This window comes from Silene latifolia, chromosome 11, assembly GCF_048544455.1.
Source record: "Silene latifolia isolate original U9 population chromosome 11, ASM4854445v1, whole genome shotgun sequence".
Taxonomy (NCBI): domain Eukaryota; kingdom Viridiplantae; phylum Streptophyta; class Magnoliopsida; order Caryophyllales; family Caryophyllaceae; genus Silene; species Silene latifolia.
Window position 1 is genome coordinate 6,482,326 of NC_133536.1, and position 14,051 is coordinate 6,496,376.

Here is a 14,051-nt window from a genome sequence, read left to right on the forward strand (position 1 = left end):
TGTTAGGTTTGTTGATTGTTAGTTATTAGTTTTGGTGCCACTAAAGGTTGGTTATGCCAAATGTAGAATGTTTCCACTTCCTTGATATTTCTTTTTCGTATTCAGTGTATCTTACCTTAATCTTCCATTTTCGTTGGTCATTCGTCTTTCAAATTCCTCTTATCTCGCCTAGGTAACTATCTTTCAATTCTTTCTCCCGTTTCATCTTAGGTTCGTTTTCTTCTTATAATAAAGTCCATGTGGACACCTTCCTTTTATTCCGCAGGATAGCCCCCTTGTTCAAGAGAACCCGGTTTTGAGAGAATGTATCATTGGAGGGCGTGAACGAGTTGAGAAATTGATTGTTTAAGGTTTGAGTTGTATAGGAGAATATCACTTGGGATCCTTTGGTTAGTCTTGTTAGTTGTGCTTGATATGAGAGCCTAGTGAGTTGAGAAACATCTTGGGATTTATGTCTGTTGAGAGCTTGTTTGTTATAGACGATTGAGCATGGGTACTACCTTAGCACATAAGATGGAGTGAACCTAAGCTACTTCATTGAGAGTCTCGATGTTTCTTGTGGAAAATTTAAGGAATGATAGTTAGCCCTAATCCTTGAAGGCCTTGAAAGGAATACAATAGGACGTTGACGTTGCTTAATGGATTGGTATAGTACTTTGGAATTAGTTAGTTTGTTAAACCTTTCGAGTTGACCAAATCTAGTATAGAGTAACCCTTGATGACCTTTCGAAATTTGGGAACATGTGGTTGATTTTATTAATCATATCTGAATTTGGGAATTTTGGTGGAATGTTGTTCGAAGTAGTTCGTAAGTTCAAAGATGTGATGCTAATTTATGGTATCGGAGACTAGAAGTATTAAGTGGTGTGATGATGGAGTAAACAAGCCATGAGATTATCCGAAACAATAGCATTTCCATAACATTCTGGTAGAATTGAGCTGAGGAATGGCTTTGTTCAAACGCTCATATCTTGAGTTTTACTTGGCCAAAAATTATGTTCTTTATATGTATAAAATGTTGAGAATGTCATCTTTCTCATGGACTTGGAATGGTCAAGTTTCACCGTGTGAATTTTCCTCAGTAATCCCTCAAAGACTGGCATGATTTCATGTTGCAGTTAAAGCATTTCTGGCCTGGACTTACAAACAGTTTAATAACTCAAGATCCAGGCCATTTTCTTGCGTTATTCCAGTTGGAGATGATAGTTAACTCATCTAGCTTCGATTTGGTATATGGTTCACCTTGTGGTTCATCTTTAGTCAAGAGTTATGCCATCTGAAAACTGCCCCTGCGTGCTGAAAAGTACAGCAGAGGTTCAGCCTGACCTGTCGGTACTAAAACAATCATACCTCTCAAGTCGACAAACATATAGGGGTAATTCTTTTTGGGGGTGGTAGCTAACTTAAGTACCTTTCATTTGGTACCTATGGGACAGTCTAATTCAACTTGAGGAGCAAGATATGGGGTCTGCAAATTGACATAGAAACTGGAAGTGTTGCTGAGTAAAATGCATCAGTTCTGTTTTGAACCAGGAACGTTCAAAGGTTTTTGGCCATTCATATGCTATGTATAACCCGTCCAATAAATGTACCTTAGTCCTATGATGATGCTTGGATGAAGAAATAATATTGGCATCAAGAATGAAGCATGTGGGAGCAGAAAAACCAAGCCAAATGCAAGGACAAACTGTCATTGTCACTTGTGGTCATACCGTTTTGGGTGAGTTGCTATGTGAGTCTTAATGAGCTATGTCGGGGCTAATTTGGCACGATTTGAAGTTGTTACAAGCTGTCACAAGGCTCACTTTGGTTTCGATTTGATGATGAGACTAATGGGATTAGTTTACCTTGGTGGGGTATTTCTATGGTTATTTTAGATTTGTTTTGGCCATTGTTCGCTCGGGGATTGTTCGTTTGTTATTTGAACCTTACTTTACGGTATTGGGGATTGATAGCTAAGTTTGTGGAATGTTATTGTAAGTTTGGACCTTATATTTAATCCTTTGAGGAATCTTTCTATTGGAATATTGTTGGGAAGTAGGATAGTGAATCTTGAGTAAACCGATCAGATGATTTGTGTGATGAACCCATTTATCTTATAGTTAGTGCTAATTATGGATTGGATAGTGCAACTTATTGCTTGTGGGTTGGTTTCAAGCATGAATGCATTTGGGAATGTTGAATCTTGGTAAGGGTATACTATTGTTGCTAGTTTCGACTTTAGATTTTGATTTTGTTCGGTGGAGGATATTGGTGGAAACATTTTGATTGGGAAATTGTTAAGTTATAATTGTAGAGGATGTGGTTGTCTCAAAGATTAGCTTATAAGTAGATTTGTCGTTGAGTGATTTTGATGGCTCTTTGGATTAGTGTGGCCTCTAGTTGTTGCCCTGTTGATGTTCGGAGGACCTAGTAGGATGCCTCTGTGGTTGGAAATTGAGTGAACCTTTCTCGAGGTACCGATCTTCCTAATTCCGATCTCCGACAATTGTCATTCTTGCTATTCTGGCTTATTCTGTTGAGTTCGCCTTTTTGGAACTCATTTGACTTTCTGAGTAAAGCGTCTTGTTCGTTGACATCTTTATTGACTTCATCCAAAAATTCCACCTTTAAGAGTTCAATTCCTTCTTGTCTGTTGGGTGTGAGTTTCCTATCGCGAATTGCACTTCTCGTTCCCGAGTTGTTTCCATCTTGCATAGATTCTATCTAGTTTGAGTAAACTTTTCGTTCAATATTTTAAATTGGGAGTTAAAGCTACATACTGACCTCTTTCTAAAAATTTTGAAAATGATTTCTCACTCTCTTTCAACCCTAGTGTTCGATTGGATATCTAAGCTATTTCTCGTTTTGTGTAATGATTCCTTTTCTTACTCTTTATCCACGTTACTAAGCCGTGTTTAATCATAATTAGTAAAGATATTATTCTTATTATAGAATTTTAAACTAAAATTTTGAAAATGCTTTTATGATTTTTAATGGTTTTAACATTAATGAGTGTTAAATCTCGTTATTGGTGACATCCCAATAATGGTTTTTCTCATTTATTGGTGTAGAAATATTTTTATATCTTGATATGAATGTGGATGTTCTTGTCTGATCAACAAGAGTATCACCGTTTCATTGAAAAGATACCTATATTTTCTTATAACTATAATTTCTCCTTCTAAGTTTCGAGGGCGAAACTTTTTAAAAGGAGGGGTGATTGTAATGCCCCGTAATTTTGGACCGTTATTATATTTTAAAAGTAATATTTAAATCAACTTTAATTTAATATTAATTTATTTGAAATAATAATAATTCGATAAAATATAATTTTATTCTATTTTGAAGTAATATAATTATTTTTGATAGTTTGGAAATGTTTAAAAGTAATTTAAACTATATTTGAACCTTTTCTTTAATAAAAGGGTATTTCGATGAAAAGTCGTAAACATGAGATTTTCTATCTCTTACGGTCGTTGGGTAAATGAGTTAGGATATAGGTCATATGAGTACTCAATCTTCTTGTAATCTCATGTTTAAGAACTTTGATCTTGTCAGAATTTGCGTTTGACAAACGGTTTTAATTATTATCGAAACGAGCCAAAACCGACTCGTAAAATCCCGACTAATGAAATCCCGTCAAAAATACCCGTCTCCTTTCTTTCTTGGGCAGCCCACCTCCTCTTCCTCCTTCCCATTTCTTCCTAAATTTCCTTTGTTCTTCATCTTGGCCGAAATTCCAAAAAAAAAAAAAAAGAAAATTACCTTACAATCGTAATTTCATCATAATTTCTTCGTTTCTAGTCCGATTTTCGCAAAATTTACCTTTCCGGAATCCTCTCGCCGAGATCTACAACTTGGTATAATTTAATTTCAGTTTTCTTGAAGTTGCTTTAAGACGATTTTTGGGTATAATTTCGGTTTTGGTGATTTTTGTTGTGTTTTTGTTGTTTTTAATAGGTGAAGATTATGAGGATGATGTGGGGGACTCCTATATAGTAGAGGATGATGGGTATCTACTGTTTTTAGGGTTTTCTCAAGGGTTATTTTGCCTTTTTCTAGCTTAAGGTAACATATTTCGAGCTACTCGACGAATTATCGTCACATGTTTTTGATTTTTGTATGTTTGGTGAATTTTTGTTTGGGTAGTAATTTTCACATGTTAAACTTAGTTGCATGCAAGCTTAATTTGTGCCTTTTGGTAGTTTAAATTATCAAAGTTGAATTGGGGACGATTAATTAATTTTCAGACGGTCTTATAATGTATAAAAATGAAAAAAAAAGAGAAGAAATGGTGCGGCAGCGGGCCCGGCAGCAGCCGGCAGGCCCACGGCAGCCCCGGCCGGTCTTGGGGTTGGTCCGGGTTGGTCCGTGCTTGTTTCGCGGGTTTTCGTGCAATCTTGGTCTTTCCGGGTTAATTAATATTAGAATAGTATAAGTAACAAAAGGGTAGTAATTTGAATTGAAGCATACTAGTAACAAATATTATGTTAACGGAAAAATTGTGCTTATATTAATAGTTATCACATGTTAGGATAGTTTACAAAATGAATTTTATAGCTATAATTGTAATGCTTTGTTGATTGTGCCGAAAACTGAGCCTTAGTCCCTTTGATCGATGCGATGTCGATTAATTGAGTGATTGGTCACCGCAATTTGACCCGCACTGCCGCAGACCTGGGGTTGCGGGTAAAAATTCGGTTGAATGATTTAGATAATCGGCCTTTTTCTTGTTTTAGGCCATTTATCAAGCTTTAGTTCACATGTATAGCTTATTGAATTTAATAGTGTCTTGTATTGTAGAAATGGCCCTAGATTCCCTAAAGCCTTTAATATGATTACTATTGTTAGAATTAGAAATTAGTATTGAGGACACTGTTGGGATTGTATGCTGTAAATAGACATTTATATAGCCTTTCACATGATAGAATGTTAGCATTTAGGTTGGTAAATAAGACTTTTTGCCCTCTTAAGGTTAAGTGGGTGTCTTACTTGACTTGTGTGGTGAGTCTTGTGTGGTGTGGGCTAAGGTATTCAAGCTGGGACTAGCTGGGACTAGGTCCTAGGTGAGTATTTCGGCCTTCATCATAGATAGGTCTTTATAGTCTTTGACGAGTATATGTTCACTGCTTGATAGCCTTTGTGTTCCTGACTAGTGGATTTATATCCAAGTTGGGGCATGACCTCGTGCTCGATTTTGATAGTATGGGGTCAGCTTAAGTACTAGCCAACCCTTCGGTGGTGTCCTTAGGGTACTCACTTCACTTTGTTTTAAAAAAAGTTGTGGGTCTTGGGTGCGGTGGTGTGTATCCGCATGTCTAGGTCTGCGCAGATTTTAGGCTAGGGTTGTGTTGTCTCTTGGCCATGTTTTCTTAATAGTAACCGCTGAGCCAAGATACCGGTTCGATTACCTTCCCTACCTCGTGGTATAGACTCGAGTTACAAAGTGACTATTGATCGTACTAAGAACTTATGCCTGTCTTTGATATATTGCCCTTTCTTGTATGGTGATTTTATGAACCGTAATAGGTGAGATGTAAGCGGTTCTGATTGATAAAGTTTGGATTACTATTTGTTATATGAATCACATGATAGTTTAGTTTGGTCAGTTTAGGGGTCATTTGTTAGAATACATGATAAGTAAATGGTTTATCAAATTGTTTACATGTTACATTACATGTTACATCAATTTTGACGATTCGTGGTCGGAGGACTCGAAGTTACTCCCCACCTAATTGTGGCTTTCGTGTTTGTATAAAATGCGATTGATGAGGTTGTTGATGCTTTGTTGGGGGTCACGATTTGTGCTAGTGAGCAAGGAACCTTGGACCTAGTTTTGGCTATTCTATTAGTAAACTTTTTATACTTTTGGTTTGTATATAATTTGAAGGGACATATGTCTCCCTTTTTATTTTTGGTTTGTATCCATATATTTCCGCGTCTTTAGTTATATATGTAAGTTAGTTTATCACAATTTGCATTGCGGGTTATGACACTCTTCTTGAGTTGGAATTGGTTGTGAATGGTTTAGTTAGAAAATTTTTTGAAATTGCAGGTTTTTGGACTAGTTGAACCATTTACAAACATATCCTACCAGTTTTTCTGTAGAATTTACGTATATAATTAAGGCTAGATTTAAGGGTGTCACATTAACTACCTCGTTTACAACATTCATTCTAGGCAATGGGCTTTCTTGTCTTGCCTTCATCTTGATCATCTTGTTACTTTGATTAGCTTGTGGACTCTTTGATTGATCATCAATAGCTTCAATTTTGCTAAACAATTTAACTAAGAGGCAAACAATTAAATAACAAATGAAACTTAGCATCATCAACCAAATGTGTTCTAACAAATTCCCGCTTTGATGATGGCAAGTTTTAAATATGTGTTAAGTTCCCCCTAAGCCCATGGTGAGTCGGTCTTTGAACCATATTCAATAAGACATCAAATAAACATGACATGATCAAGGTGAATGAGGGTCAACATGCTTATCCTAAGTAGAACATCTAATCATTATAGCTAAGACATTTCCACGGTGAACGTTAGCCTAAGAGTCATTGAATGGACATAAACACATAATTAACATATTTTCCCCTCTTGACATCATCAAAAGAAGGATGAAAACATGTTCAAGTTGTACAAGATAAACCACCAGCAAATTGTTCGAGAAAAGCTTAAAAACAGTTCACAGATTGCATGAGATATTAAGACAAGAAGCCAAAAGGGTTAGGAAGGCAATTTGGGCAAAAGATGGTTCGTTCATCATCATTGGGAACATTTCTTCCAAGGATTTGGACACACTCTATGAGATATTCATTGATGATTTTGAGCGCAACAACTTACTTCTTAAGGGTCTCATTATTGACAGCAAGCCTAGTCACAATGGTCAAAAGCTTGTCTAACTTCGCATTACCGGACCCATTGCAACAGTTGATCCAATCAAGCACCGATTTAAGCTTCTTGGCCGCTTTGGGATTTGATCCTCATTTTCTTTTGGTAATGGGTTTGGGTTTTGTGTTTGGTTTGAGATGAGATGCAACAAGTGGTTCATCACCATCACCAAAAAGTTCTGTGATTTTGGATTTGGATTTGGAATTGGGGGTTTTCGGTAAAGAGGGGATCAAGACCATTATCAAGTACCTTGTCATAATTGTTTGGTTCATCAATTTGTTCATCATTTGGGATGAACTCATCTTCATGCATAACCTCCTTTTCTGATTTTTTTTTGACTGGAGTATCCATATTTTCAGCAACATCATCATTTTTCCCACCTTCGGTTTCCTTTTCGTTTTCAACACCTTTTTTTTTTTTTTTTTTTTTTTTTTTTTTTTTTTTTTTTTCACTCACTCCATCTTTCTCCTTTTCCTTTTTCTTTTTCGACATCAACTTCCTTTTCAACAATACTTTCAGCTTCTTTTTCTTTCTCAACATCATCAACATTCTCCTTTTCTTTTCCTTTTTCGATAACAACCACTTCTTCAAAAACATCTTCAACGATCACTTTCTCTTTATTGATTTCACTTGCCAATTCATTAAGTGTAAGCTTATCTTTCTCAGAATCAATATCGACATTAGAGTCCAACATCATTGAAATTTGGGGACTCCTCTTTAATCCACCACGACCTCGCCCTTTGCATGTCATGGTTTTCTTTCATGCAACAAAGGGCCTTGATCACAGCAGCTTGGTAGGGGACGGTTGGGTTTTGTCGGATTTTTCGATATATGCAGCGGATTGGGTGACCACTTTTAATTTGGCAATGTATTCTGGGTTGAAGGAGTTAATAGAAGGGTCGATTGGTTTAGTGAGGGTGTGGGTAATGAGCGCTAGTTGAGTGTAAGAGTGAAGAATTGATGCTCAAAAAAATAGGCTAGATGGAGGGATTATCTTGATTTGAAATAAGATGAAGTTGAGAGGCTCAATGAAATAATTCGCATGCAAGTGCACGATTTTAATTAAAATTCTCGATCCATTTTGCATGTTGGAGATTTTGACATTTTAAACTTTAAACATGTATATCCCTTTTTCTAGTCAATCATATAGGAAAAATAAATTCATTAGAGTCACATATCACCCAACAAACCAATTTCCAACCGAAGTTTTACGAATTGTTCTCTTTCCAACGGTTTTGTAAAAATGTCTGCAATTTGATTTTTCGTTTTACATAAGTTAAGACTAATTGTTCCTTTTTCGACTTGATCACGTAAGAAATGATGCCTAATCTCAATATGTTTAGTACATGAATGTTGTATTGGGTTCTTTGAAATGTTAATTGCACTAGTATTATCGCAAAATATCGGAGTTGTTTCGAAGATCATACCATAGTCGTGCAATTGTTGTTGAACCCAAATGATTTGTGTGCAACAGAGTCTTTTTACCCGTTGTATTCACTTTCAGCCGTGGACAATGATACCGTGTTTTGCTTCTTGGATGCCCAAGTGGTTAAACAAAGGCTCATGAATGTAGCAATTCCGGATGTCCTTTTTCTGTCCACCGTGCTGCCCGCGTAAGCCGCATCATATAATCCTACAAGATCAAGTTCTTAATGAGATGGATACCAAAGATGCAAGTCTTGTGTTCCAATCAAATACTAAAAAATCCGTTTGACGGTTTTAAAGTGTGATTCCTTAGGATTTGATTGGAAACAAGCACACAAACATACGCTAAATTGAATGTCGGGTCGACTAGCGGTTAAATAAAGCAATGAACCAACCATACCTCGATACACCGTTTCACTAACACTCTTACCATTTTTGTCTTGATCAAGTTTAATGTTAGATACCGTTGGTGTAGCAACGGATTTGGCATTAGTCAACCCAAACTTATTTCCTTCAAATACTTTTGTTGATGGATCATGGTGCCTTGTTCACTTTGTTTGATTTGGAGACCAAGGAAAAATCCTAGTTCTCCCATCATACTCATTTCAAATTCAGAGTTTATTAGATCCGAAAAGTATTTGTAAAGAACTTCACTTGTTGCATTAAAAATAATGTCATCAACATACATTTGCACAAGCAACAGTTCATCGCACTGTGACATGATAAATAATGTTTTATCATCCGAACCACAATTAAATCCATTTTTCAATAAAAACTTTGAAAGCCTATCATACCAAGCTCTAGGAGCCTGTTTTAAACCATAAAATGCTTTATCAAGTTTATAGACGTGGTTAGGAAAAACATTATCTATGAAGCCCGGTGGTTGTTCAACAAAAACTTCTTCATTTAGATAACCATTTAGGAAAGCGGTTTTTACATCCATTTGAAAAAGTTTAATACCATGATGTGATGCAAAAGCTATGAGTATTCGTATGGCCTCAAGCCTAGCTACCGATGCAAAGGTTTCATCATAATCGATTCCTTCTTGTTGGTTATAACCTTGCACCACTAGTCTAGCTTTATTCCTTACGATTTCTCCACTATCATCAAGCTTATTGCGGAAGACCCATCTAGTACTAATTACAGTACGATTAGATGGTCTAGAGACAAGATGTCATACCTCATTCCTCTTGAATTGATCTAGCTCCTCTTGCATGGTCGTCACCCAACATGAGTCATTAAGATTAATGGTGATGTGGATGTTCGATTTGTGAGAGGTAGGCATTGTAGGCACAAAAGTTTTGGAGGATGACCTGGTTTTTACTCCTGATTCAAGGTCACTAGTCTGATTTGTGAGAGGATAGGAGCTTTGGCGTTTCCATTTTCTTGGAACAATGGTGTTGGAGGCTTCATTTGTTTCGTTTGGTTCTGATGCAACAATTGCTTCTGATGGATCATTGCATGAGGGTGATTTTGTGAGGGTGATTGTGGATCAGTTTCTGTTTGAGTAGTGAATGGTTCACTACCATCCTCATTCCCCCTGGATGAGTTAGCTCCATTTAAAGACGAGGAAGGGTTAGTTCCCCCTGAATTTTGGCCAGCTTCTTCATGCAACAGAGGTTCTGACTGTTGCACAACTTCCTCAACCTCTTCCACCATGTCCATGTCATGACAAATCATTCCAATGTCGAAATCAGCATCCTTCTCTTCATCATCAGCCTGTTCATTAGACATAAAAAAGACTAGATTCGTCAAATATTACATGAACGCTTTATTCCATTTTCATAGTCCTTTTGTTGTAAACTTTGTAAGCTTTACTATGACTAGAATAACCAACAAATACTCCTTCATTACTACGAGCATCAAATTTACCTAGGTTGTTTTTTGCCATTGTTGTGAACAAAGCATTTAATACCAAAGCATTTTAAATGTGAGATGTTAGACTTTCTTCCTCGTAGTAATTCATAAGGTGTTTCGTTAATTATTTTCCTAATCATGACTCGGTTGTAGATGTAACAAGATGTTTACGGCCTCGGCCCAAAAGTTCTTTGGTACTTTAGAGCTAATGATCATAGTCCTAGCCATGTTTTCAAGAGTTCGATTCATTCGTTCCACAACCCCATTTTGTTGAGGGGTTCTTGCGGCCGAAACATTATGGCTAATACCATGATCATTACAATAGTCCTCAAATGATGAATTCTCAAATTTGGTTCCATGGTCGGATCTTAAGGATGCAAGTTTTAGACCAAATTTGTTTTGAACCATTTTGACCCAAATTAAGAATTCATCAATTGCTTGGTCTTTGGAACTTAAGAAAAGTAGCCAAAGATATCTTGAAAGGTCCTCTACAATCACACAAATATAGCGACTTTCACCCTTGCTAACAATACGCATGGGTCCACATAAATCAATGTGAACAAGTTCAAGGACATGAGAAGTGCTAACACAATTTTTGGATTTAAAGGAGCATTTAACTTGTTTACCTCTAACACAATCATCACAAAGTGATTTAAACTCAAATTTCATGTTAGGCATGCCATCTACTAGGTCAAGTTTCTCGAAAGTATTAAGGGTTTTAGCATTAACATGACCCAACCTTTTATGCCAAAGCAAAGGGTTATTTTTGTGAACACTCATACATGATAAAGTTTGACCCGACAATGAGCATAAGTTAGTCATGTACACATCTTTGACACACTTACCTTCAAGAATTAACTCTCTAGTTTTACCATCAAGTATTCTACATATACTAGCATGAAATTCAACAGTGTTACCTCAATCACACAATTGTGAAATGCTTAGAAGATTGTGTTTCAAACCTTTGACAAGCAACACTTTGTCGACACATAGTGACTTTGACTTACCAACTTTTCCAATACCAATGATTTCACCTCGTTTGTTGTCACCAAAAGTCATCATGCCACCTTTGTAGGCTTCTAGCGAGAGGAATTGGTTTTCTTCTCCCGTCATGTGACGAGAGCATCCACTATCTAAGTACCAATTGCTGCTGCCTCCCACTAATGCCTATACAAGATCAAACAGTTAGTTTGGGAACCCAAACAAGTTTGGGTCCCTTCTTGACACTAGCTTGTTTCACCAAGTCTTTCTTGATCCATACCTTTTTAGCTAATTTAGTGTTCTTTTCTAGGTCACGTTTTCTCTTTTCACAATTGTTAAGCTCATGACCAGTATTACCACGTAGTTGCAAATAACAAAATCGGAAGTCCAGCGTACTTTCGTCTTCTAAAATCGCTTTTGCTTGGGTCTTGGTTTCGGATGCAACAGTGCGTGCTCTTGTTGCATTTGAAACCAAGTTCAAAGATTCTTTGCAAGCTTTTCATACTCTTGGGGACTGTTTTAGAGGAAATTTTAAAACATTCTGACTTCCTTCCCATTTTAGGTGAAACATCTTAGCCTCATCTAGCTCTTTGGTTAATGTATCAATTTTAGCAAGATGATTAAGATTTAGTTGACCTACTTTGTCGAAAGCATGTTTAGCATGTCTTACTTCATCACTAAGCAATAAACCAATTTGCTCAAGTTGCTTATTATCTCTTTTACACAAAGTGAGGTCAGCTAGCAGAGAGTCACGTTCCTTAATTAGCGAGGACACATGTTTTGTGAGAGTCTCAATTTCCCTTTTAGACTCAGATGCAACAGTTGCATCATCATCTGTTGCATGGATTTGTTCACCTTTTTCGAGTTTCAATTTGAACAAGAAGGTCATCGTTTGATTTTTGCACTCGATCTAAAGCACTTTTAACATGACTTGACTCGTCGTTCAACATTTCAAAGAATTTTGACAAGATCATCTTTTTGAATTTCGCATGTTGCAAGATCAATCAAGAGTTGGTCACGTTCTTTTGTTAGTGAGGACACAGTTTTGACGAGGGACTCATCTCCTTTGTTAGACACAGATGCAACAGTGCAGTGCTCAGTTGCATGCGTTTCATCAACACTTTTAGCAAGAAACAAATTCTTTTTTCGGAGCTTTTTAATCTCCTTTTCAAGACTCAATGATGTACTAGGTTGATCAATCTCATTTAGACATTCTTTCAAACCAACATTTTCTTCATCTATGTCTTCAATTTCAGTTTGCATAGCCTCTAATTTATTGTTTTGGACACGACACTTATCAATGAATTGGTCTAAGAGGAGACAAACTTTGTCTTTAGAGAAAGATCGAACCTTTTTCTTGAGCTTATTTACCTCATTGTCTAATCAATCGAGTTCACGGAGTGAGCCATAAGACATTTGACATTTTGTTTCTTTGTTGACTTTGGAACATCATTGATTGATTGAGAAGAGATGCACATTTTGGCGTCTAATTCTTCCTCAAGGACATCGTCCTTATCGGAATCGGACATGCCTCAAATGGCTGTCATTACTTCATTCTTGTATTCTCTTTTAGCAAAATCACGCTTTTCTTTAGATTTGATGTCATTCCACTTAGGACATTCTTTTATTTGGTGACCGTTGTCACCACATTTGAAGCAACCCATAGTGGAACTAGATCTTCTTTTGGGAAAACGTCTTTTGCTAGTATAGTTATTTGACCTTTGTGAGTTTCGACCATTAATCATGCCAACAATGTTTTTGGTGAACATTGCAAACTCATCATCTTCATCCTCCTCATCACTTGAGAGAGCATTGAGAGCGAGTCCTTTCCCTTTAGAGCTTTCACTAGAGCGCTTCATGAGAGTTAACTCATGAGCCATGAGTGAGCCCATAAGTTCATCAAAGGACAACAAGGAAAGGTCTTTAGCTTCCTCAATAGCCGTAACCTTCGGTTGCCATTTTTCAGATAGGCTACGAAGGATTTTACGGACTAAATCCTCGGATTCAAAGTTTCTACCTAGACTCTTGAGGTCATTAACAATACTAGAGAAGCGTGAAGACAAACTATTAATTGACTCATCTCTTCCCATGTTGAACATCTCATATTGTTGCATGAGAAGATCAACACGGTATTTTTTGACTTGTGACGTTCCCTCATAAGCAAGATTAAGGGTGTCCCAAATTTCCTTTGCCGAGTCACATCCGGATATCTGGTTAATCTCTTGTTCACCGATGCCATATTGAAGGATGGACATGGCTTTAGAGTTTTTCTCGACTTTCCTATAATCGGCTTCAACATATTTGTCCTCACTTTTGAGGGACTTAGTGCCATCGGCATTAGTCATCTCAATTTTGAGGGGACCCTTTTGAATGATCAACCAACATTCGTAGTCCGCACTTTTGACATAGTGCTCCATGCGGTGTTTCCACCAAGCATAGTTTTCCCCCTTAAAGATGGGAAACTTAGTATGTTTTGAATCGTCCATAACTATAGGATCAACTCTTTGGTTTTAACCAATATCAAGAGCACGAGGCTCTGATACCAATTGAAGAGTTAAGAACGATAAACACCTAAGAGGGGGAGGGGTGAATTAGGTGTACCTTTTAAAAATTTTCTCGTTTACTTGGTTAATGACTAACACAAGTAAGATCTATTAGGTACGAGTTTGAGAAACTTAATGGATTGTAAGTTCACAAACGGTACAGCAGGTCTATGCAACAGTATGATGAACTGTTGCACAACACTGGCAACGAGATAGGTAGATTAAAAATGCAAAGGATAAACGAATGTAAAAGTAAATAAACAAACAAGACGATGTTTTAAAAATTGGTTCAGCTCCTACTCCGGAGCCTACGTCCAACCGTTATTTTACTGCTTGTTTAGAAATTTACTCAAACTTAACTAAACCCCTTAC

The 14,051-nt window shown here is 36.9% G+C and overlaps 1 long non-coding RNA gene across 3 annotated transcripts in view; it reads left to right on the top strand.

Annotated features, from left to right (window-relative positions):
* Positions 1 to 3,401: 3,401 nt before the first annotated feature.
* Positions 3,402 to 14,051, top strand: part of LOC141610822 (uncharacterized) — a 266,728-nt gene continuing 256,078 nt past the window's right edge. The window contains exons 1-3 of one of the 3 annotated variants that reach the window (XR_012528417.1): positions 3,408 to 3,842; positions 3,943 to 4,050; positions 5,756 to 5,950. This is a non-coding gene — a long non-coding RNA (uncharacterized LOC141610822). Of the gene's footprint in view, positions 3,843 to 3,942; positions 4,051 to 5,755; positions 5,951 to 14,051 lie in introns of those variants that run through there. The other 2 variants (XR_012528418.1, XR_012528416.1) reach the window with 2 other exon arrangements.